Source organism: Chiloscyllium plagiosum, unplaced genomic scaffold, assembly GCF_037043375.1.
Source record: "Chiloscyllium plagiosum isolate Xiang-an unplaced genomic scaffold, Cpla_swu_hap1 HiC_scaffold_35, whole genome shotgun sequence".
NCBI classification, from domain to species: domain Eukaryota; kingdom Metazoa; phylum Chordata; class Chondrichthyes; order Orectolobiformes; family Hemiscylliidae; genus Chiloscyllium; species Chiloscyllium plagiosum.
Window position 1 is genome coordinate 56,083,627 of NW_028270173.1, and position 22,712 is coordinate 56,106,338.

The 22,712-nt window shown below is 47.4% G+C and overlaps 1 pseudogene across 1 annotated transcript in view; it reads right to left on the reverse strand.

Annotated features, from left to right (window-relative positions):
* LOC122546593 (class I histocompatibility antigen, F10 alpha chain-like) overlaps positions 1–22,712 on the reverse strand; it is a 49,566-nt pseudogene that overhangs the window by 17,126 nt on the left and 9,728 nt on the right. Inside the window, exon 4 of the transcript XR_015752989.1 lies at positions 18,975–19,017. The product of XR_015752989.1 is annotated as a class I histocompatibility antigen, F10 alpha chain-like (transcript). The remainder of the gene's footprint in view (positions 1–18,974; positions 19,018–22,712) is intronic.

Below are 22,712 nucleotides of genomic sequence, written 5' to 3' on the forward strand. Positions count from 1 at the left end.
CACTGTCTGAATCCTGTCTGATATTATAAACACAGCCAGATCCAGCTGGGTCAGAATTAGATAATGCAGCCTCTCAGAACAGAGCGCGAACACAGAATCAGAGTCATACAGACATTCAATAGAGTCAGTGTGGATACAAGAGAGAGTCTGGGACACAATACAGGAATTGGTGTGCTAAACAGAAGAGTACTAACCTGGAATAGTAACCAGGGAACACCCAGTCTATCAATAACCTGGGACACACTTGGTTTATCACTAACATGGAGTAATAACCTGGGACACACCCAATCTATCACTAACCTGGAGCTGTAACCTGGGACACACCCAATCTATCACTAACCTGGAGCTGTAACCTGGGACACACCCTGTCTATCACTAACCTGGAACAATAACCGGGGGCACCCGGTCTATCACTAACCTGGAACAGTAATCAGGGACACACCCGGTCGATCACTAACCTGGAACAGTAACCAGGAGGCACCCAGTCTATCACTAACCTGGAACAGTAACCCTGGACACACCCAGTCTATCACTAACCTGGAACAGTAATCAGGGACACACCCAGTCTATCACTAACCTGGAACAATAACCGGGGGCACCCAGTCTATCACTAACCTGGAACAGTAACCTGGGACACACCCAGTCTATCACTAACCTGGAACAGTAACCTGGGACACACCCTGTCTATCACTAACCTGGAACAATAACCGGGGGCACCCAGTCTATCACTAACCTGGAACAGTAACCTGGGACACACCCTGTCTATCACTAACCTGGAACAATAACCGGGGGCACCCAGTCTATCACTAACCTGGAACAGTAACCTGGGACACACCCAGTCTATCACTAACCTGGAGCTGTAACCTGGGACACACCCTGTCTATCACTAACCTGGAACAATAACCGGGGGCACCCAGTCTATCACTAACCTGGAACAGTAACCTGGGACACACCCAGTTTATCACTAACCTGGAACAGTAACCTGGGACACACCCAGTCTATCACTAACCTGGAGCTGTAACTTGGGACACACCCAGTCTATCACTAACCTGGAACAATAACCGGGGGCACCCAGTCTATCACTAACCTGGAACAGTAACCTGGTACACACCCAGTCTATCACTGACCTGGAACAGTAACCTGGGACATACCCAATCTATCACTAACCTGGAGCTGTAACCTGGGACACACCCTGTCTATCACTAACCTGGAACAATAACCGGGGGCACCCGGTCTATCACTAACCTGGAACAATAACCGGGGGCACCCGGTCTATCACTAACCTGGAACAGTAATCAGGGACACACCCGGTCGATCACTAACCTGGAACAGTAACCAGGAGGCACCCAGTCTATCACTAACCTGGAGCTGTAACTTGGGACACACCCAGTCTATCACTAACCTGGAACAATAACCGGGGGCACCCAGTCTATCACTAACCTGGAACAGTAACCTGGGACACACCCAGTCTAGCACTAACCTGGAGCTGTAACCAGGGACACACCCAATCTATCACTAACCTGGAGCTGTAACCTGGGACACACCCTGTCTATCACTAACATGGAGTAATAACCTGGGACACACCCCATCTATCACTAACCTGGAACAATAACTGGGGGCACCCGGTCTATCACTAACCTGGAACAGTAACCAGGGGGCACCCAGTCTATCACTAACCTGGAACAGTAACCTGGGACATACCTGGTCTATCTCTAACCTACATCGATCTCCCACAGAAGGCAGTTTAAGAAAAGCAGTTGATTTAACCCAATGCATTCAGGCTGCTTGGCTCAGACATGCCAGCAGAACAAACAGGACACAAACAGAGGAGAAAAGCTTCAAACAAATGGGCATGTCCCAGAGGCACAGAGAAAAATCAGACAGGACAGTGAGACACTAACACTCTCCTGGGAATGATGCTCAGCCCAGAGAAAATGACTCCTTTCCCATGGGAAACCCAGAACTGCCAGCCTAAGACCTTCCCCAGGGGCAGTAAAGAGATAGGATGTTCCAGTCCATGAGGTTAGATGTCCCATTAAAACAGGATTAAAGACAGAGGAGTTAGCCATCTGTTTACCTTTCCCCCAGCCCAGCCTATCCCACTTCCTGGACAGTACCCTGGTGTTAAGATTCAAACATCACAGATGGAACCTGACCGGGACTGTATGAATGGATTAATGTATGAATTCATTGATGTATTCGAATAACGTAAGGTCTGTGTGAAAAGTGGCATATTGTCCCTGATTGGTAACAGCTCGAGGAGATCTATTTTTCCCAACAGGAAAGGGAATCGCATTTGCATATGCATGAATAAACACCGGCCAAGGTTCCAAATTGCTCCGTCTAGTTTTCTTAGGCTGTGGAAATTGAAGAGAAAACCATCCTTTTCAAGGGCATCATCACAGCTGAGCCTGGGCAGTGGTTACAAGACTTTAGACCAGGAATGATGAAGCTGTTTGGCTTCTTCCAATCGATGTGAAAATTAAAATTGTCCATTGGAACCATTTCCCATTTGCTCGGAGCTTCTCTGATCTCGGGGTTTCTACATCCTGGAGAATGGGGTTAATCCGCTGTCCCTGTTCCAATCAGAGACTGGGAGGAAGGGGAGTTGGCAACAACTGGTGGTGAGAGTCTGGAAGAACAAACCACTTTCTCCCCCGCCACTCCATGTCAATGCTGAGCTGCAGATCATTTCCTGAGCTTCAAGCTGCAGAAGCAGGGAGTCATTGATTGGTCCCAATCTCAGTAAAATACCCAATAAACAGATTTCTGTCACCAATTACCAGATAGATCAGACACAGACAGGTTGAGTTACTCACTTTAGTGCATGGATAAGCCGAGAGGGAAAGGGAGATAGAGAGAGATTTTGAACTTCAGAAGTTGGGACTGAAAAGTGAAAGACAATTTGAAATGGTGGGTGGAGAGGTGAAAGGTAGGAATAGTGATGGGAATAGTGATGGTCAGTAAACCCAGTGTAGCCAAACCCTGATGGGATCTGTTTATCTCTGTCCAAGCCTTGGCTACGTTCGGCAAGAACTATGTGAAAGCCCTTTTTATTGCATTTGTGAAAGTGGCTAAACAAATGGAATGGCTAGTGATCATCGGGGGTATTGTTAATGCAAACAGAGGTGGTGAGGTGATTGAATCACTATCAGAGGAGGTACCTGAGGAGTATGGGAAGGTGAACAAAACCAAATATGCAGATGAACTAGTGCCAGAGGCCTACAGCTAATGTTTTGAAATCTAAAGAAGGTACCTCATCAGGCTACTTTGAGTTTGAAAGAATCAAACAAAGTAACTTTGAGAGGTGAATAGGGGCATTAAAAATAAATCAGACATATGACGCTTTTAGGGGGAACAGTTATTTTGGAGGATTTGAAAATTCATTCCCTGACTTAGTGTGAACTCATATGGAAGAGCTCAGAGTTAAAAATGCAAGATTAGCAGCAGAATTGGCTGATGATTATTTCAATCTGTGAGGGACAGAATTTGGGCAAAGAGATATCCTCAGGTGGTAAAGGAAAGGGTTGAAGACAATAAAGACAGTTTATCCTTGGAAAGGAGACATCTGGATCACGGGTGGGAGTGATACCTACTGTGGGATACCGCACCTCAGCAGCTACAGGAGATGGTCGAACTTGTGGGCCCATGGGCCGTCAGTTTGGTCGGGGGGCCAACGATAGCCGCGCCTCCGGCCTGGGTATCCTGTTGAGAGGAGGCAACTTCACCATCTCCGAGGTTAAGGAGGTGGTGGGCGGGCGCCTCCTCGTCGCCGACGTCATGTACAGGAATGCTCCCCTGAGACTGATTAATGTGTAGCCCCAGTGGGTAAGAGGGAACGGTTGGCCGTCCTGCAGCAGCTTCCACTGTTGCTGGCTACGTCCAGGACAGTCATTCTGGCCGGAGACTTCAACTGGATCATTGATGCAGATGGACGATCCGGCGAGGGGGTGGGGTGGATGGAGACGGTAAAGATGCCAAGCTGCACGACGTCTTCAGCGCCCCTGCAGACGGAGGGCAGCGTAGATACACCTGGTCATGGGCAGACGGGTCTCTCCGCTCAAGGATAGATTACCTGTTTGTGTCCCGAACGCTCTCGGTCAGATCCACCGACGTCAAGCCGGTGTTCTTCTCTGACCACTGCCTCCTGCTGGCCGACTGTCACCTACAAGATGAGCAGCGGGCTGGTAAGGGAACGTGGAAGATGAACACAAAGCTGTTGACCCCGGGAAACATTGAGGAGCTCAAGAGGGACGACGCAGGTTGGAGAACCGTGAAGCCCCTCTTTGAGTCCCCAGCGGACTGGTGGGAAACAGTAAAAGGGAACATCAAGAGGTTCTTCATCCTCAAAGGTGTTCAGGAGGCGAGAGAGAGGTGGGGAAAACTGTCCCAGCTCCAGGAAAGTATGCAGAACCTGCTCCTGCTGCAGACGATGGGGGTGAATGTCACGGAGGACTTCAAGGAGGTGAAGGGCCAGCAAGCCTCGCTCTTTGCCTCGGAGGCCTCCAAGATAATCTTCCGGTCCAGGGTCCGCTCGGTGGAGCAGGACGAGATGTGCTCACGTTTCTTCTTCCAGAAGGTGCACAAAGATAGCTCTGTGCTCAGCAGCCTGAAGGAAGAAGATGGCTCGATAACATCATCTCAGGCTGACATCATGAGGATCAGTAAATCCTTCAACGCCAGTCTGTATGACGCGAAGCCGACCGACAGCGCGGCCTCCCAGTCGTTCCTGTCCTCTATCACGGAGGTCTTAGGCGACAGAACACGGGAGAGGCTGGACCAGCCACTATCTCTGGACGAGCTGACCAAGGCCCTCGAGTCCTTCGAAAAGAATAAAACTCCCGGAAGCGACGGCTTACCGGTCGAGCTCTATTCCGCTCTGTGGGACTTGATTGGCCAGGACCTGCTGGAGGTGTATGTCAGTATGCTTCGGGCAGGTACCATGAGTGAATCCATGAGGAAAGGCATCATCACCCTCATCTACAAGCGGAAGGGGGAGAGGGAGGAACTCAAAAATTGGAGACCAATCTCACTGTTGAATGCAGATTACAAAATTCTGTCAAAGGTAATCGCCAACCGGGTCAGGTCTGCTCTAGGGTCGGTGATTCACCCTGACCAAACCTGTGCTGTGCCGGGCAGGAAGATCGCTGAGAGTCTCCCACTCCTCAGGGATACGATCGCCTACGTGCAGGACAGAGGGTTGGACACCTGTCTGATCAGCCTGGACCAGGAGAAAGCCTTTGACAGGATATCACACAGGTATATGAGAGATGTTCTCTCCAAAATGGGCTTTGGGGAGGGAATCTGCAATTGGATCAGACTGCTCTACACCAACATTGTCAGTGCAGTCTCAATCAATGGGTGGGAATCAGATAGATTCCCAGTCAGATCTGGAGTCAGGCAGGGCTGCCCTCTCTCTCCTGCCTTGTTTGTGTGCTGCATAGAGCCATTTGCCGAGTCCATCAGGAAGGATGCGAGCCTGAGAGGGGTGACTATTCCTGGCAGCGGGAGCCTGCAGGTTAAGGCCTCCCTGTACATGGATGACGTCGCCGTTTTCTGCTCGGATCCGCTGTCCGTGCACAGACTCATGTGCATATGTGACCAGTTCGAACGGGCCTCGGGGGCCAAGGTAAACCGAGGCAAGAGTGAGGCCATGCTCTTCGGGAACTGGGCCGACCAAACCTTGATCCCCTTCACCGTCAGGACCGACCACCTGAAGGTGCTGGGAATTTGGTTCTGGGGGCGGCTGGGGCGTGCGCCAAGTCTTGGGAGGAGCGTATCAGCAAAGTGAGGCAGAAACTGGGCAGATGGAAGCTACGGTCGCTCTCCATCACGGGAAAAAACCTGGTCATCAGGTGTGAGGCACTGTCATTGCTGTTATACGTGGCACAGGTCTGGCCTATTCCCAGAACCTGTGCCGCTGAAGTCACCCGGGCCATCTTCCAGTTTATATGGAGGTCAAAGATGGACCGGATCCGAAGGGACTCGTTGTATAAAGATCTGGGCAACGGGGGAAAAAATACACCCAATGGCACCCTCACCCTGATGGCCACCTTTGTGTGTGGCTGCATCAAGCTGTGCGTGGATCCCCGGTACGCAAACACCAAGTGTCACTACGTACTGAGGTTCTACCTGTCCCCGGTGTTGCGAAGGATGGGCCTGGCCTCGCTGCCGCGGAACGCTCCGAGTAGTTGGACCGTTCCGTATCACCTGTTCTTCGTGGAGAAGTTTATGAAGAAAAACACCTTTGACCACAAGTCCATTAGGAAGTGGTCAGCACGTAGTGTCCTTGAGACCCTTCGGGAAAAGGAGAGGGCGGATCCTATCGAGCGGTTCCCTGAGCAGACTGTCAAAGCCATTTGGCAGAATGCCTCATTGCCAGAACTTTCCAACAAGCACCAAGACATGGCTTGGCTGGTGGTGAGAAGGGCTCTGCCTGTGAGATCCTTTATGCACGCCCAGACTCTCAGCCGCACCGCACGCTGCCCTCGAAGTGGCTGCAGGGGGGACGAGACTGTCACACACCTCCTTCTGGAATGTGCCTATGCAGAGGAAGTCTGGAGAGGAATGCAGTGGTGTTTGTCGAGGTTCGTCCCGAGCAACGCCGTGACGCGGGACTCCATACTCTATGGCCTGTTCCCCGGGACACACACCGAGACGAACATCAACTGTGCCTGGAGGATCATCAACTCGGTGAAGGACGCTCTCTGGGTGGTCCAAAACCTGCTGATCTTCGAGCTGAAGGAGTTGACCCCGACTGAGTGTTGCAGACTTGCACATTCCAAGGTCCAGGACTTCGTGTTGAGGGACGCGCTGAAGCTTGGGGCAGCTGCCGCCAAGGCGCGGTGGGGAAAGACCACTGTGTAATATCTGCCTGCCTAACGAAGAACAGGGGGCCCACACAGTCATTGGGCTCTGCTGATGCCTCAGCCGAAGAGTTGGATAGTAAATGTACAGACTTGTATATAGGAAAAATAAATTTCGATGGCTTTATGTAAAGCAATGTAAGGTGTGCACAAGAATGGAATGACCAATTGCATAGAGATTCAAATAATTTTATGAATAAAGTATATTTTTGAAATAAAAAAAAAATCAAGACATGGGCGTATTGAAGAAGGACGCTGCTGCAAGTCACTTGAAGGGTTCTGAGTACCCGCTGCACTGCCCAGGCAGATACAGTGGGGCTGTTTGTGTACCCTTAGGGAATCTCTGTCCACATGTACTGGAAGGAAAGGTGAAAAGGCACTGCTTTCGGGGACAATTTATTCGAGCAAAAGGCGGACCAAGGTCAATCACTAAAAAAAAAAGTCACCAAAGCAGGAATACTCGAGAGGATGGCATTGGTGCCCGGTACCACCGGGGAATGGGGGGCAGCAATGGCAGTAACGGGCTCTCAGGTCCTGCACAAACCTCTAATGGCCTGATCTGCCCCGTTTGGGAGTCAGGAGGATGAGTGTATTGCAGGGAGCGCTGTGTGGGCACTAGGATCCCCTGGTGCAGCAGAGAAGCAAGAACTGGGTGTATTCCTTCCATGGCAGCAGCTAGTAAAGTGTACTGTGGCACCGAAGGTAACTGGGCATTAACCTTCAGGGTGATAGTATGTGGAGGGGCTGAAAGGACCAAGCGGGCATGGTTCGAGTGCCACCCCCATAGTGCAGGTGGTACCTCCTCAAGGAGTCAGGGAGGTGCTCCGAGGAGGGCACAGCTTGAGGTTCCTGGGCAGGACAGTGGATTGGATCAGTAACGCAGCACCAACTGTAGTTGGCAGAAGTGAGCTGTGCTGGCTGGCTGCTCAGTGCAGACTGGAACATGACATTAACACAACTGGGCAATCTCGAAGGTGGGACCCTGTGGGGAACAAGAAATAAGAACCAATTAATTTGCAGAGAGTTTCCCGACTGAACAGGGTACCCTGACAGGAGGTGTCAGGAACTGTGCCAGGTTCCCCAAAGTCAGAGAGAGGTTCAACCCTGGGGATGGCAGTGACACCCACAGTGTGGTCAGTCTCAGAGCTAAGGCGGAGATCTGCTGAGGGAGGCACAGAAGGATGAGTGGCCGTAGAATCCCCCAAAACCGGAACAGCACCACTTCCCCCAACCCCGGCAGGATCTTCAATTTCCCAGGATGTTCCCTCAGAGTCTGCAAGGACAGGGATTCCACAGGGTCCTGATGCACCACAGCCATTAACACAGCAGAAAGAACTAACGGCACATCAAAAGGACCCAATATGACTTACACAGACTCCATTCCCTCACACTTGTTGTGTTCTCACTCTCTGAGAATGGATCATTCCTCATTCTAATGGACATTTATTTTGTTTCTGCAGATTCCCCAAGTGGGACCTACAGTAAGTGATAGAGGGGACAGACTGTTGGGAATGATGGGAGAGGGATTGGAAGGTGTAGAGTTACATTCTCCTGGATGGGACACTCATCAGTTTCCTCATGGTTCAGTTCTTCATGACTCTCTCATCCGTCTCTTCCTCAACTCCCTCCCCCCCCCCCCCCCCCACCCCACAACCTCTCCTTCCAATCCTCACCCCCTATTTTCTCATCCCCTACTCCCTCTCCCTCCACCCCTTCACCCTTGACTCGCTCTGCACTGTGCTATGTGAATCTGGTTCGTTAGTGCTGAGGGGGATTGAATCCTGGGTCCAGTGAGTGAGAGAGAATATTTCAGAGTGCGAAATCGTATATTTCATTCCACTTTGAACTTTTTTTTATTTTCTCAGCTTTGGACATCTCTATTCCAACTTAATAAATGATATATCAATTTCTCTCTGTAGACTTAATTGGAACTTCTTCACTCCCCTCCTGACCCTGTCCCACCCTCCCAGAGACTGTTAAACCCTGTTGGACTAATTCCCCTCCCCTCCTGACCCTTTCCCACCCTCCCAGGCACTGTTAAACCCTGTCAGACTAATTCCCCTCCCCTCCTGACCCTGTCCCACCCACCCAGACACTGTTAAACCCTGTCAGACTAATTCCCCTCCCCTCCTGACCCTGTCCCACCCTCCCAGAGACTGTTAAACCCTGTCAGACTAATTCCCCTCCCCTCCTGACCCTGTCCCACCCTCCCAGACACTGTTAAACCCTGTCAGACTAATTCCCCTCCCCTCCTGACCCTGTCCCACCCACCCAGACACTGTTAAACCCTGTCAGACTAATTCTCCACCCCTCCTGACCCTGTCCCACCCTCCCAGTCACTGTTAAACCCTGTCAGACTAATTCCCCTCCCCTCCCCACCCTGAAGTGATTGCCTTGTGTCTCTCCATTCCTGACCTTGTGGGTTTCTGGGCCCCATTGCAGGGCATTCCTGGAGCCTCATTGTGGAATAACGGGATTCTCCTGTTCCAGTGTGAACATGGACATCATTGTCTATCCTTCCATATCACAGCAGACACACAGAACTGCAGCTTATTGCTCACACCCAGCTCTTTCAGGATTGAGATTGACTTCTCCAGGGAATGTGTTTCCACAGATTGAGCAGTGGATCCCAGATCTCCAGGTTTGGATCCTGATTCTTCAAGTGAGACCTTCTCAAGTCGTGTTTCCATCCCGTCTCAGAAATGTGAGCAGTGTCACCGTCAGAGGGATCTTCACGGATGGTTCCTCCCTCACACTTTCTCAAATCTGTCACTTTTTAACATCAACAATTAACTGCAGAGACTGATCATTGCAGTTGCTAATCAATAAATTATTGTTGATCATTGATTTGTCTGAATTCTTCATTAATGATTTCACAGGAAAGGGTTAATTCATTCACTCTGCAGATTGTGGATGTTGGAATCAGCAGTGTTTGAGCTTCAGTTCAGTGTGAACTGGGAGGGGGTTATGACCATGTAACTCCCCAGGAAGCCTTCCCCAAACCAAGCAGGATGTACACAGTGTACACCGACAGAACTGTACATGCTGTAAATCAGAGCTGAAAATGTGTTGCTGGCAAAGCGCAGCAGGTCAGGCAGCATCCAAGGAGCAGGAGAATCGACGTTTCGGGCATGAGCCCTTCCTCCATGATGTAAATCAGAAACAACAATGGAAATGGCTGGAAAAGCTCAGCAAGTCTGGCAGCATCTGTGCAGAGAAATCAGAGTTACCGTTTCAGGTCTGGTGACCCTACCTCAGAACTGGTCTGATTTCTTTGATTTCTTTTCACAGATGCAGCCAGACCTGCTGAGCTTTTCCAGCAATCTCTGTTTTTGTTCAGAAAGCACAAAGTGATGTTTATATAATATGTGTGTTTCAGAGTTGGTTGGTCGATAATGACTGGGAGTGTTCATTCCCGGTGGGGGGGGAGTGTCCTTTTGGAAGGATCTGAATGAGTGTGAAGAGAGGGCCAGGCAGCTGCTGGGAGTCAGGAATACTTCACTGACTGGTGACTCAGCAGCTATTGGAGGGAGGAGAGGGCAGGCTCACCAGCTGAATGTTTCACCCAGGGCTGAGCACACAAGCTTCTGGGCTGGGACAGATGGAGAGGAACCTTCATTGTCAATGTTTCCTTCTGACAAGTGCTGCCTTTGGACACACCGGCTGGATGGGGAGGGGGGAGTCAGTGTCAGCAGCCGAGGGGGGTGAAAGGGGACCTGGAGAAGGCACTGAGCCCTGGGACACAGAGGGAAGTGAGACAGTAACTGAGCTGGAGGGGGAAGGGGAGTGACATCCAGATGAACAGGAGGGGGAGCACCCTGGGCTGGGAGGGCAGGTGAAGTGGCACTCTCACTCCTGTCCCCATGTTGCACCTTCGGGTGTTAATGTTGGGAGTGTCCCGAGACTGGGATGATAATCTAATCCCCAACTCTCCATCTCCGTGCCCCTCTTGGTCTGAGGGAGGCATTAGGGCAGCCATGAAGCTAATGGGGTGGGGTTACTGGGAGGGTGGGTGATAAACCGGTCTGATCTATCAGGGCCTGAGGGACCTCCAACAGTTCAAGGACTTGCTCCATGGTCTTCAGTGACACAGGGACCACATCAGGCCCATGTTGACACTCTGCTGGAAGAGGTGTTCATTACTGACCTGAGCAATGGACTGGTGGCTCAACATGACAAGCACCTTGACTCTCTGCACTTGAGCAGCAGGAGATGGGGGAGGTTCAGACAAGGGCTTCTCAGCAGCTGGGCCTTTGGAGAAAATGCATTCCTGAGGCATTGCCTGGTCCAAAGCAGACCCATCTCAATCCTTCTGGCCACATGGAGGATGCTGCAAGGCCCCCTAACCAGAGGCCAATACAAACCCAGCAGTTGGAGACAGCTGCTCGGGCAGGAATACAAAGCAGCCCAATAGAAGGCCTCCTGGCAGCTCCGAGTATAGAAACAGGGCAGGCCCAAGGGAGAGCAGCTGGAGCTCTCATGGATGCAGCTTCTGGCCAGCAGCTCCCCAGGGAGGAGTTCTCAGCTGCTGGGCATGTCTCTGGGACAAGAGGGGGGGCAGGATACGGGCACAGGGGGAGATACAGGTGGCATGAGGGTGGCAGCTCCTACAGGGGAATATCTTTATCTGCTCCCCACCCCACTGCATCCTGTGAGAGTGATTCTCAGGCATTGATGAGAGGGTCAGTTTTTAATGTTTCATTTTGAGGAAATGTTTTATTTAAGGAAATTATTTCTAAATAATAAATTGTTTCTGTTCTATTGGTGTCCATCATTTTATTTATAGTTTGGCCTGGTGTCAGTTCAAATTGTACAAAATAATTTTTATTGACATAATATCTCGACATCACAAACATTTACAAAGTAGAGAAACTGCTCATTAATATAAATGATCTGAAAGGTTTTGACCCGACCAGATGAAGTTGACGTTGTTCAGCAATATCCCCCACAAACATCCTGCAAAGTCGATTTGCTGCTGAACTAAAATGTCCCTTGTTTCCCTCTCCATCTCCACTGCTCTTCTCTCTGATTTCCTGGGGGAGGGAGAGGGATTTTCTCCTTCTCAATGTCCACATCCATCAGCCCCCAGCTGCTCTCGAGCTGCCCTGGCAGCTGCAGGCCGGGTTTCCTCAGCTGCTCCATGAGGCCTGGCTCCAGTCACATCCATGTTGGGAGCCTCCATTTCATTGATTTCTGGCCCCATATGGTCTGTGGGCTGAAGGCTCAGTGCTTCCTGTACAATGTGCACCAGACCCACACAATCCTCGAGACATTCACAGGAAAGAATTGTAAAGGGACCCCTGACTTGTTCACACTCCGGGAGATGAGATATCTGCTTCGATGTTATCCTCGCCACTTGGATATGTCATAGAATCAATTACATTAAGTTAGATAACTCTTAATAAAATATCAATCTTGTTATGATCTTTTAAACTTTATCAGAAAACTGTTGGCAAAGTCTCATACGCAGTTGATGATTGATCTGGTTTTTAAATCATCTGAATGCCAAAAATGTGAATCAAATTCAAATGGATTTCATTCCCAATGATCCACTCCCTCAGTCACTTCCTGTGAGCTGCTGTCTCCATCCCATTTGGTGAATCTGCAGAAACAGTATCAATATCAGATGGAATGATCCCAGTTGATTCACACTTGGCAAGTGAACCCAGAATCAAACTGGCTCACAGATCATAAGTTTAATATTTGCAATTGGTTACCATGCGGATTCCTCACTGAAATATATTCATATAAAGCTACTGATATTCTTCAGAAAGAGAGAAGAAGTTTATTATAGAAAAGGAAATGGAACAACCACAGGCACATGTACATACAAGACAGATCGATCTGAAGGTATACAATAAATCGAAGATCCAGTCTATCCCACAGCACTACACTTTTACAGATACTCAACTGCAGGGAAATTTCACTCCACACTCAACGTTTTAAGAGTTTTTCTTACTGACTCTCTCCAGTGTCTGACTGTCAGAATGCTGCGACAGGTTTATGATTCCTTTCCAAAGCCAATGGCTTGAACCTTTCAGAATTCTGATGGTCTGCACATGTCTAGTTCCAGCAACTTGAAGACTTCAATCCAAACTCTCCTGGCTTAGAAACTCCACAAATGCCAACACTTCAGGGTGGGCGACGGGTTCCCCTGAACGGAACAACGATGCTCTTTTGACAGAAAGAAAACTGTTCTCACCAATGAACTAAAATCTTTACCCTTCTATTCTGAAGTCAAAACTTAGCTAAACTAATGATCTTTATTATTTTTCCTTGTTTGACATAAACTCAGCATGAACATTTAAACAATAAACACTGCAAGGAGCCTGCCTGCCATTTGAGGGCAGTAACATGCCTTCTTGGAATTGACGCACTGAAGTCACTGCTTGAAATGAGTTTCTAACCTTTTTAAAGGGGTCACCTTTACAAAACTGACCATCTTCCATCTGCCTCTATTTTAAAATCCAAATCCCAAACAGTGATAATAATTATACACCTTTCAACACAATCTGGAATAACCCATTCTCAGAGATCAGGAACACAACTAATGTGAGGGAATTGTGGAAGAAATCCTCATTCCCACACTCCCCTCCATCCTTACACTTTATGGAGATTCTGGAGATCTCTCCTGCTCTATTGATATTCAGTCAGTCAGCGAGGATGTGAGTGTGTGCGTGTAGGTTTAATGATCAATATTAGACGGAATCTGGGCGGATCACATAAAGGAAGATCAGGCAGGGAATGTATTCAGCTGAAAATGTGTTGCTGGAACAGTGCAGCAGGTCAGGCAGCATCCAGGGAACAGGAGAATCGACGTTTCGGGCATAAGCCCTTCTTCAGGAATAAGCCCTTCCTGAAGAAGGGCTTATGCCCAAAACATCGATTCTCCTGTTCCCTGGATGCTGCCTGACCTGCTGCGCTGTTCCAGCAACACATTTTCAGCTCTGATCTCCAGCATCTGCAGACCTCACTTTCTCCCCAGGGAATGTGTTTATACATGTTAATGTGTGTGTGGGTATACAGTCAGATCCATTCAACATAGTCCCCTGTACTCCCAGTACTGGAGATTCCCCCACACTCACTCTGTCCCCTCGGTTCCACATTCCCCTCTGATTCTTACTGCTCCATGGTCTTTTTCAGATGAATATCCTGATTATCCCCACAATAACAGCTGGTGGAATGATCATTGATGCAATGAAAGTTCCAAGATGGGAGCATCTCCAATTGTTTTGCAAAATTCCTGAACAAATTTGAATAATCAGAATTTTCTCTGTTCCTGGATCCATTCCCAGTTCTGTGTTGATTGGGAACAATGTTAACTAAACCCAACCATTGGGAATTGATGGGATCGGTTGAAATGCTGGTTTGACCTTCGCCCAGTTTCACTCTCCAGTGAAGTCACTAAAGATCCCATTGATGGGGTGTAAAGACTGTGTTGTCCCAATCCCAGGGACTACTTTCCCAGACAGTTCAGTTCCCATTCTCCCCTATGTCTCTGTGTCCTTTCCTTGTTCAATCCCCAGGGCTATATTGAACATCAAACCTCAAAGGGAGGAGGAATAAACTGACCATGGAAAACTGGGCAGAGCTGGTATTGAAGAAAACAACAGAGAAACAGCAAACTCTTTAAAATAAGCATTTGGTCCAATTCAACCCCAGAACTTAGTCCTAATCTACTGCAGTGAACCCATTGTGATCAAAACGTGAAATAAATGAGAGAATCCAGCTCAAAGAAAAGGCTCCCACAGATGTCCAGAGATTGAGGGACAGATACTTAGATAAGGATCAGCTGATTAAACAGATGGATTGGTGAAGGGGAGCTCATGTCTGACAAACCTCACTGAATTTGCAGAGGAGCTGACTAACATGGTGTTTGACATAAAGTTTTTGGATCTGACCCATATGGACTTCATGGAGGTCATTGATAAGGTTCCAAACAAGAGAATTATTGACAATAATAAGACTGTATGAATTTGGAGGGAATCAGAGCTCAGTGTGTATCAGGGAACGTTTGTGGACCTAGTCTTTACAAACCTCCAGAATTGAGGAAGGAGATGGAGAATGGGAATAACTGGGATGCTTTCACATTGGCAAGATGTGACAAGTTTTCATCCTCAGGAGTCTGTACTGGGTCCTCAGCTTTTCACCATCGCTATGAATGCGTTTGATAAAGGAACAGAGTTGTCGGAATGAGGATGATGCTTGCTCGTTGGAAGATCACATCCTTGATATCATTGAATATGAGACAGTTGTGCTGCACTAACCAGGAAGTCCTGAACGACCAGAAAACTTTCCAATTTCACTATGGGCCATTGTCACACCAGGACAGTTTCCAAACCTTCAGTGGCCATGAAGTCCTCTAGTGGGACACGAGCCATTGGCTTCTCCTCCAGAGGTATGGACACTACCACTGTGTCACAGGAGTTCCCTGGCAGAGAATGATACATCCAAGTTTAGAGATGGTCATGAGGCCAAGTGTAAGGTATTGACAGGTGGAATACTGAATTCCATTCGCTATAGTTTAACCAAATAGGGTTGGGGATGGGGGGGGTGGGGGGGTGGAATTGAGAGATTATCCAGGTTAAATCAGAGCATGATCAATCAGAATAGTTTTGTAATTATGAAAAGTTTGGGAATGTAAAAATAGATATGTAGAGCTATGCAAAGTTATTATTAAAAGCCACTGCGATGTTGCATAACCACAATTTATTTCCAGTCTCCAGGGGCTGGAGGGTAAACTCCTTCTCCAGCATTAAAAACGTGCACAGATGCATTAAAAACTTTTTCTTTTACTCATTCATGGGCTGCTGCCATATTGGTGGGCAAACATTTATTGATCATTTCAAATTGCCCTGCAGAAAGTTGATATGTGTTGCCTCTTGAAATTCAGCAGCCCTTTGCATTTGAGCCACCCACAATGCTGTTCATAAGGGAGGTCCAGCACTTGGACCCAGTGACAGTAAAGGAGCCAGGATACTATACATAGTCAGGATAGCGAGTAACTGGAAGGGGAACCTGCAGATAGTAGTGTTCCCAAGTATCTTCTGCGCCTGACCTTTTAGTTAGTGGAAGCTATGTGGTGAAACATGTTGTTAGTGGAGTGTGCACCCTGGAGATGATGCACACAGCTGCCACTGTGCATTGGTGCAGGAGGGAATAAATGTTGGAAATAATACATACATGGGCTGCATTTAAGCAGGCTGTTTTGTCCTGGATGGTGACATGCTTCATTTGTGCGGTTGGAGCTGAATTCATCCAGTTTGTGATAGATTTATATAAACCACAAAGATGAGGCTGTGGGAAGGACGAGAAATAAGCTTGCGGATGACACAAACATTTGCCAGGTGGGTGACAAGTGACAAAGAAGGTCTTGGTTCCAGGAGAAGGTAAATGGATTGGGCCAGATGAACAATCAATGGCAGATGGAATTTAACCCTGATCAATGGGAGGTGAGGCAGAAGGAACAAGTGTCTCTGCAATTAACAACAAATGATTAGGAAGGAAATGTGGTAATCAGCAAGAGGGCTCCTTGCCCATATTTGCCCTGATGCCATAGACTTCATGGGGTTCAGAGTTCATGTTGAGGACTCCCAGGGCAATTCCTTTCTGCTTGCTTATCACTGTGCCACTATCTTTGTGAATATGATAAGTAATATTCCCAGGCATCTGCTCTGCAGCTTCAGCTTTTCACCATTTACAGTAATAACTTAAATAAAGGAACGGGGAGTTGGACATCCAAGTTTACAGATGGCACTACATTAGGAGGCATAATGAAGGCATATAGACAGATTAAATGAGCAAATCCCGTTTGACATAGCTTTATTCAATGTGGGGGGAGTGTAAGATCATCCAGCCGAAAGATGTTAAGGACAAGATGAAATATGTAACAAGGAACAGTTAAAATCTGGAAATCGATTTCCCACAAGGCTATCAAACCTTAATTGCAACAATTCAGCCTTTCTTAAAAGAAAAAGAGATGACATGTAGCCAAAGGTTGACCGCATAAATAAATTCAGTTGCTGCCTGGCGAGAGAGTGAGAGTGCAAGAGAGACAGGAATTCACACCAGATGAGCTGTCAAGGGAAAAAGGCTGCTGCAAAATCAACCTGTAATCTCCAATGAGTATCTCACACTTAGCAAGGTAGTAAAAAAAAAGGAGAGAAACATTTCCGTCTTCCATCTTTCAAGAACACACAAGGGCAGAGAGAGGTTACAAGAGTTTGAATGTTAGTCTGGGTTTGTGACTGATCACATGACCGAGTGTGTGGATTAGTTCCAGCTGGAAGAACAGCTACTTAAACACCCTTGCGCTGCAGGTTGTACAAAGGGAAATCTTAACTTATGTTCTGCCAGTTAGGCAATACTGAAATAAATGAGGACAAAAGGGTTCCATTCAAATTATGTAGCTAATAATCTCAAAATTGACTGTCAACTAATGCTACTGGCAACATACACTACAATGGCCACAACTTTCAAATATTTATTAATCGTGAACAATTCAGAGATTGATCAACTTTTTTTTAAATTTTCATCTTATTTCTAAACTCTTTACATGTGTGTTGCTTCCCTACTTCCTCTTGTAGTTAATATTAAATATACTCACTTTTTAAAATCAGGATACTCTAATGAAATTGAAAAAATATCAGTTCATTCAGGTGATTAACCAGGGCTGAGTGCAGCCACACACAGACACGGACACAAGGGGAGACGCAGACACACAAACATTGTGCCCAGTCCCTTACCCCACTGATAGAGCTGGGCCTCTGCCAGGCTGCTGTGTTCAATGTGACAGGAGTATTGATCCTCATCACCAGCATTGATCTCAATCTCTTTCTGGATCTGATGGGTCCCATCGTGGTTCGGTCGTATCCCCGAGGATTGGGTCTCAGACATGACCTCTCCATTCCTTAGCCAGGTCACCTCGATGTCTGCAGGATCAAACCCAGTGACCAGGCAGGAGAGAGTGAGCGGCTTGTCCTGACCATTGGGCTCCCTCCTGGAGGTAAACACTGCAGCACGGGAGAATGGACTGAGTGGAGTGACCCAGAGGTCAGTGCTGGGGAATGGACTAAGTGGAGTGACCCAGGGGTCAGTGCTGGGGGATGGACTGAGTGGAGTGACCCAGGGGTCAGTGCTGGGTGATGGAATGAGTGGAGTGACCCAGAGGTCAATGCTGGGGAATGGACTAAGTGGAGTGACCCAGGGGTCAGTGCTGGGGGATGGACTGAGTGGAGTGACCCAGGGGTCAGTGCTGGGTGATGGAATGAGTGGAGTGACCCAGAGGTCAATGCTGGGGATGGACTGAGTGGAGTTACCCAGGGGTCAGTGCAGGACGATGGACTGAGTGGAGTGACCCAGAGGTCAATGCTGGGGGATGGACTGAGTGGAGTGACCCAGAGGTCAATGCTGGGGGATGGACTGAGTGGAGTGACCCAGAGGTCAATGCTGGGGGATGGACTGAGTGGAGTTACCCAGAGGTCAATGCTGGGGGGTGGAGTGACCCAGGGATCAATGCTGGGAGATGGACTGAGTGGAATGTTCATGATAGAACAGTTTGAACAGTACAGCGCAGTTATAGAATTAATTATCTTGATTGATTCCTGATAGTTTGAACAGGAACAGGGACCCATATCTACATGCAAACACTCAGTCACATTAATTTCTGCTGATTGATTCTCCTCACATTCTCTATCCATGAGGGACTGACTCTATCCTTGATCATCTCCCCTTCGTTATCTCTCAGAAGCATTTACTACAGAGATTTCTATTTCCCTGTTCACACTGCCTCCTAAATCCACACTGCCCATTCCGTAATCCTGGAGAAGATAGATTTCCCATCCCCACCTTTATATATGAATAGACATTGAGACTCAGTGAGATGATAGGAATTCTCCAACAAACTGCCCATTCCTGGAGAATCTTAACCATCCAACCAGGTTCCCACCTGCAAATCAAATCCCTGACCTTCCTCAATGCATCACAACTTTATCAATACCTTCTTCAGAAAAGGAAGAGTTAGAACAGAAGAATGTGCCCTATGTCCATAACTCATGGCATTGGGAACACGGGACAGACCAGGGGGAGTTTCTGAATCAATTCTCTTACCATGTGTCTGGTTCATGCTCTTCATTAATGTACACAGATATTTCTTTGCGAAGTTTGAATGTTTGTTTCTAAATGCTGTGTTGTACTTCTAGTCTGACTGAAAGATTCTGCCATGAATTGCTGCCTGGCAATTGTCTGTTGATTATTACTGTCACGATAATGAACTATAACTTCATTCATCATTGCAACTTTTGTTACAACAGAAAAGTCTTCAGGACCAGAATCATACAGGACAGTGAGACCCCATCATCCTGGGAATGATGCTTGGCTCAGAGAAAATGACTCCTTTCCCATGGGAAACCCAGAACTGCCAGCCTAAGACCTTCCCCAGGGGCAGTAAAGAGATAGGATGTTCCAGTCCATGAGGTTAGATGTCCCATTAAAACAGGACTCAAGACAGAGGAGTTAGCCATCTGTTTACCTTTCCCCCAGCCCAGCCTATCCCACTTCCTGGACAGTACCCTGGTGTTAAGATTCAAACATCACAGATGGAACCTGACCGGGACTGTATGAATGGATTAAAATTCATTGATGTATTCGAATAACGTAAGGTCCATGTGAGAAGTGAAAGACTGTCCCCAGTTGGGAATAGCTTGGGGAGATCCATTTTTCCCAATGGGAGAGTGTATCTTATTTGCATATGCATGAATAAACACCGGCCAAGCTTCCAAATTGTTCTGTCTAGTTTTCTTAGGCTGTGGAAATTGAAGAGAAAACCATCCTTTTCAAGGGCATCATCACAGCTGAGCCTGGGCTGGGTTAAACATGGAGTATCCTTCTCCTCCCCGCAGGGTTTACAAGACTTTAGACCAGGAATGATGAAGCTGTTTGGCTTCTCCCAATCGATATGAAAATTAAACTTCTCCATTGGAACCATTTCCCATTTGCTCGGAGCTTCTCTGATCTCGGGGTTTCTACATCCTGCTGTCAGGAGACCTGGACACAAATCCCATCAGAGTCTTCCAGACTGTGCAATGGAGTTTATTTGCTCAAAAACTGCATGAAACCATTCAAATTTCTGTAAATCCCTTTTTTAGAAATAGAATCAGTCTGAACATTGGGGCACAGACAGCCTCACACTTTCAATGTATTATTTGAAACGACATGGTACCTATTGTTAAAGTTCACTTGGAATGTAACTTTTTTACAAAGTTCTGGGATTTACATATGAAAGAACTGAAACCAACATGGTCATTCTAAAAGATGAGAGACTTAACAAACAATCAAGGTCTTTTTCAATTTATAATTTCAGCTGCATCACACCGTAAACTTTTGCTATAAATTCTGTGTCTTACGATCTTATACTCCACAGCCACCTGATGAAGGAGCAGCGCTTCGAAAGCTAGTGCTTCCAAATAAACCTGTTGAACTATAACCTGGTATTGTGTGGTTTTTAACTTTGATAATTTCCTGAACTTCAAGCTGCAGAACCAGAGAGTCAATGATTGGTCAGTCTCAGTAAAATGAAGAGATGAACAAAATCTATCATCAGTCACCAGGAAGATCAGACACAGACAGTTTCAGTTCCACACAGTGAAACAAATACTGTCCGAACCGGACTTCCTCCTGTTGGCAATAGACTGCAAATAGACTGCAGGTAGTTTTATTTTCCGGGGGGGGGGATTCTCCTCAGGTTGACACTGAATGGACTCCCACACCCCACCATCCAGAGCAATTTAGTGGGTGGGCTCTATCAGCAATCTCCAGCAGCAAGGGTATCCTGGAAGAGTGGTTTGTTTGTCTCCAGCTATGGGGTGCATTGCTGGTTCAGTGGTCAAACTCTCAATTCCCACGTACCTCGATTCGATTCCCGGCCAACTCGTGGCAGTCAGTTCTTGTATATTGGAAAGAGATTGCGTTTAGCAGCATGATGTAAAGACATCAATCTCTCCATCAATGTCAGGAAAATTAAAGAGCTGTTCATTGACTTCAGGAAGTGGAGTGGAGGGCAGGTCCCTGTCTGCATCAATGATGCTGAGGTGGCGATGATCAAAAGCATCAAATTCCTCGGAGTGACGATCACCAACAATCTGGCTTGGCCCACCCACATCGACGTCATGGTCGAAAAAGCACAACAACACCTCTACTTCCTCAGGAGGCTAAGGAAATTCAGCATGTCCACAAAGCTGCTGTCCAATTTTTATCGATGCACCGTAGAAAGCATCCTATCTGGATACAATACAGTTGGAATGGCAACTGCTCTGTCGGTTACTGCGGTTTTGGACAGAGTGTCATGAACACAGTCCCTGCCTACACTTTCAGCTGCCTCAGGAAAGCAACCAACACAATTAAACACTTTTCTTACCCTGGCTATACCTTCTTCCAAATCTTCCGTCAGGTAGAAGATACAAAAATGTGAACACAATTACCAACAGATTTAAGAACAGCTTCTTCCCTGAATTATCAGACGTTAGAACAAATCTGTCAAATTTTAACGTCGATCAGTTTGCATCTTCTCTGCAACAGTAACACTATTATTTTACTACCCTGATGCACTTTGTATGAAACAATCTATCTGCTTAGTACATGTGACAAAGCAAATCAAACCAAGGGTGTTCAGGTGAGACAGGAGACCCAGGCAAACTGGGGAGAACCCCTGAGTCCTCATTATTTCCCAATGGACTCTGGAAGTATGGTCATGAAGTGGATCAAGGAGGATCTGGATCAGCACAAATGTCACTCCCTTATAGTCAGGAGCCACTTGACTTCATTTAATCTGAATCAGCTGCTCAGCAAGATGGTCATTTTATGACCATGTAGTGCAGTGATAGTGCCCCTACCTCTGAGCCCAGGGACCTGGGTTCAAGTCCTACCTGTGCGAAAAGTGTATAATAACATCTCTAAAGATTAATAAGCCAGGAAAGGAGCAATGATAATTTAAATTCATAAGAATCTAAGAAGTCTACAAAGCCCGTTGATTATGTTCAATTTCTTTCCACGTTGTTCCATGTCAATGGGACAGTGCTGTTAGCAGTCGCAGTCTCTGTGACTTACTTAAACACCCAGACACTAACATTAAAAGGTGACTTGCACTGAGAAACTGGTGATATATCACTTCTACTTCATTGGGAAATGGATTCAAGATTGACTCACCAAAGTTATGAAATCTGTTCCTCACATCTGCTGTCATCCTCTGCAGTGTACAGAAGTGAATAAATGTTGATGGAAAGCATAAGTCCATAAGACATAGGAGTGGAAGTAAGGCCATTCGGCCCATCGAGTCCACTCTGCCATTTATTCGTGGCTGATGGGCATTTCAACTCCACTTACCCACACTCTCCCTGTAGCCCTTAATTTCTTGCGAGATCAAGAATTTATCAATCTCTGCCTTGAAGACATTTAATGACCCGGCCTCTACTGCGCTCCCTGGCATTGAATTCCACAGGCCTACCACTCTTGGGTTGAAAAAATGTCTCCTCATTTCTGTTTTAAATTGACCCCCTCTAATTCTAAGGCTGTGCCCACAGTTCCTAGTCTCCCTGCCTAATGGAAACAAATTCCCAGCATCCACCCTTTCTAAGCCATGTATTATCTTCTAAGTTTCTATTCGATCTCCCCAAAACTTTCTAAACTCTAATGAATACAGTCCCAGGATCCTCAGCCGTTCCTCGTATGTTAGGCCTACCATTCCAGGGATCATCCGTGTGAATCTCCGCTGGGCATGCACCAGTGCCAGTATGTCCTTCCTGAGGTGTGGGACCCAAACATGGACACAGTACTCCAAATGGGGCCTAACTA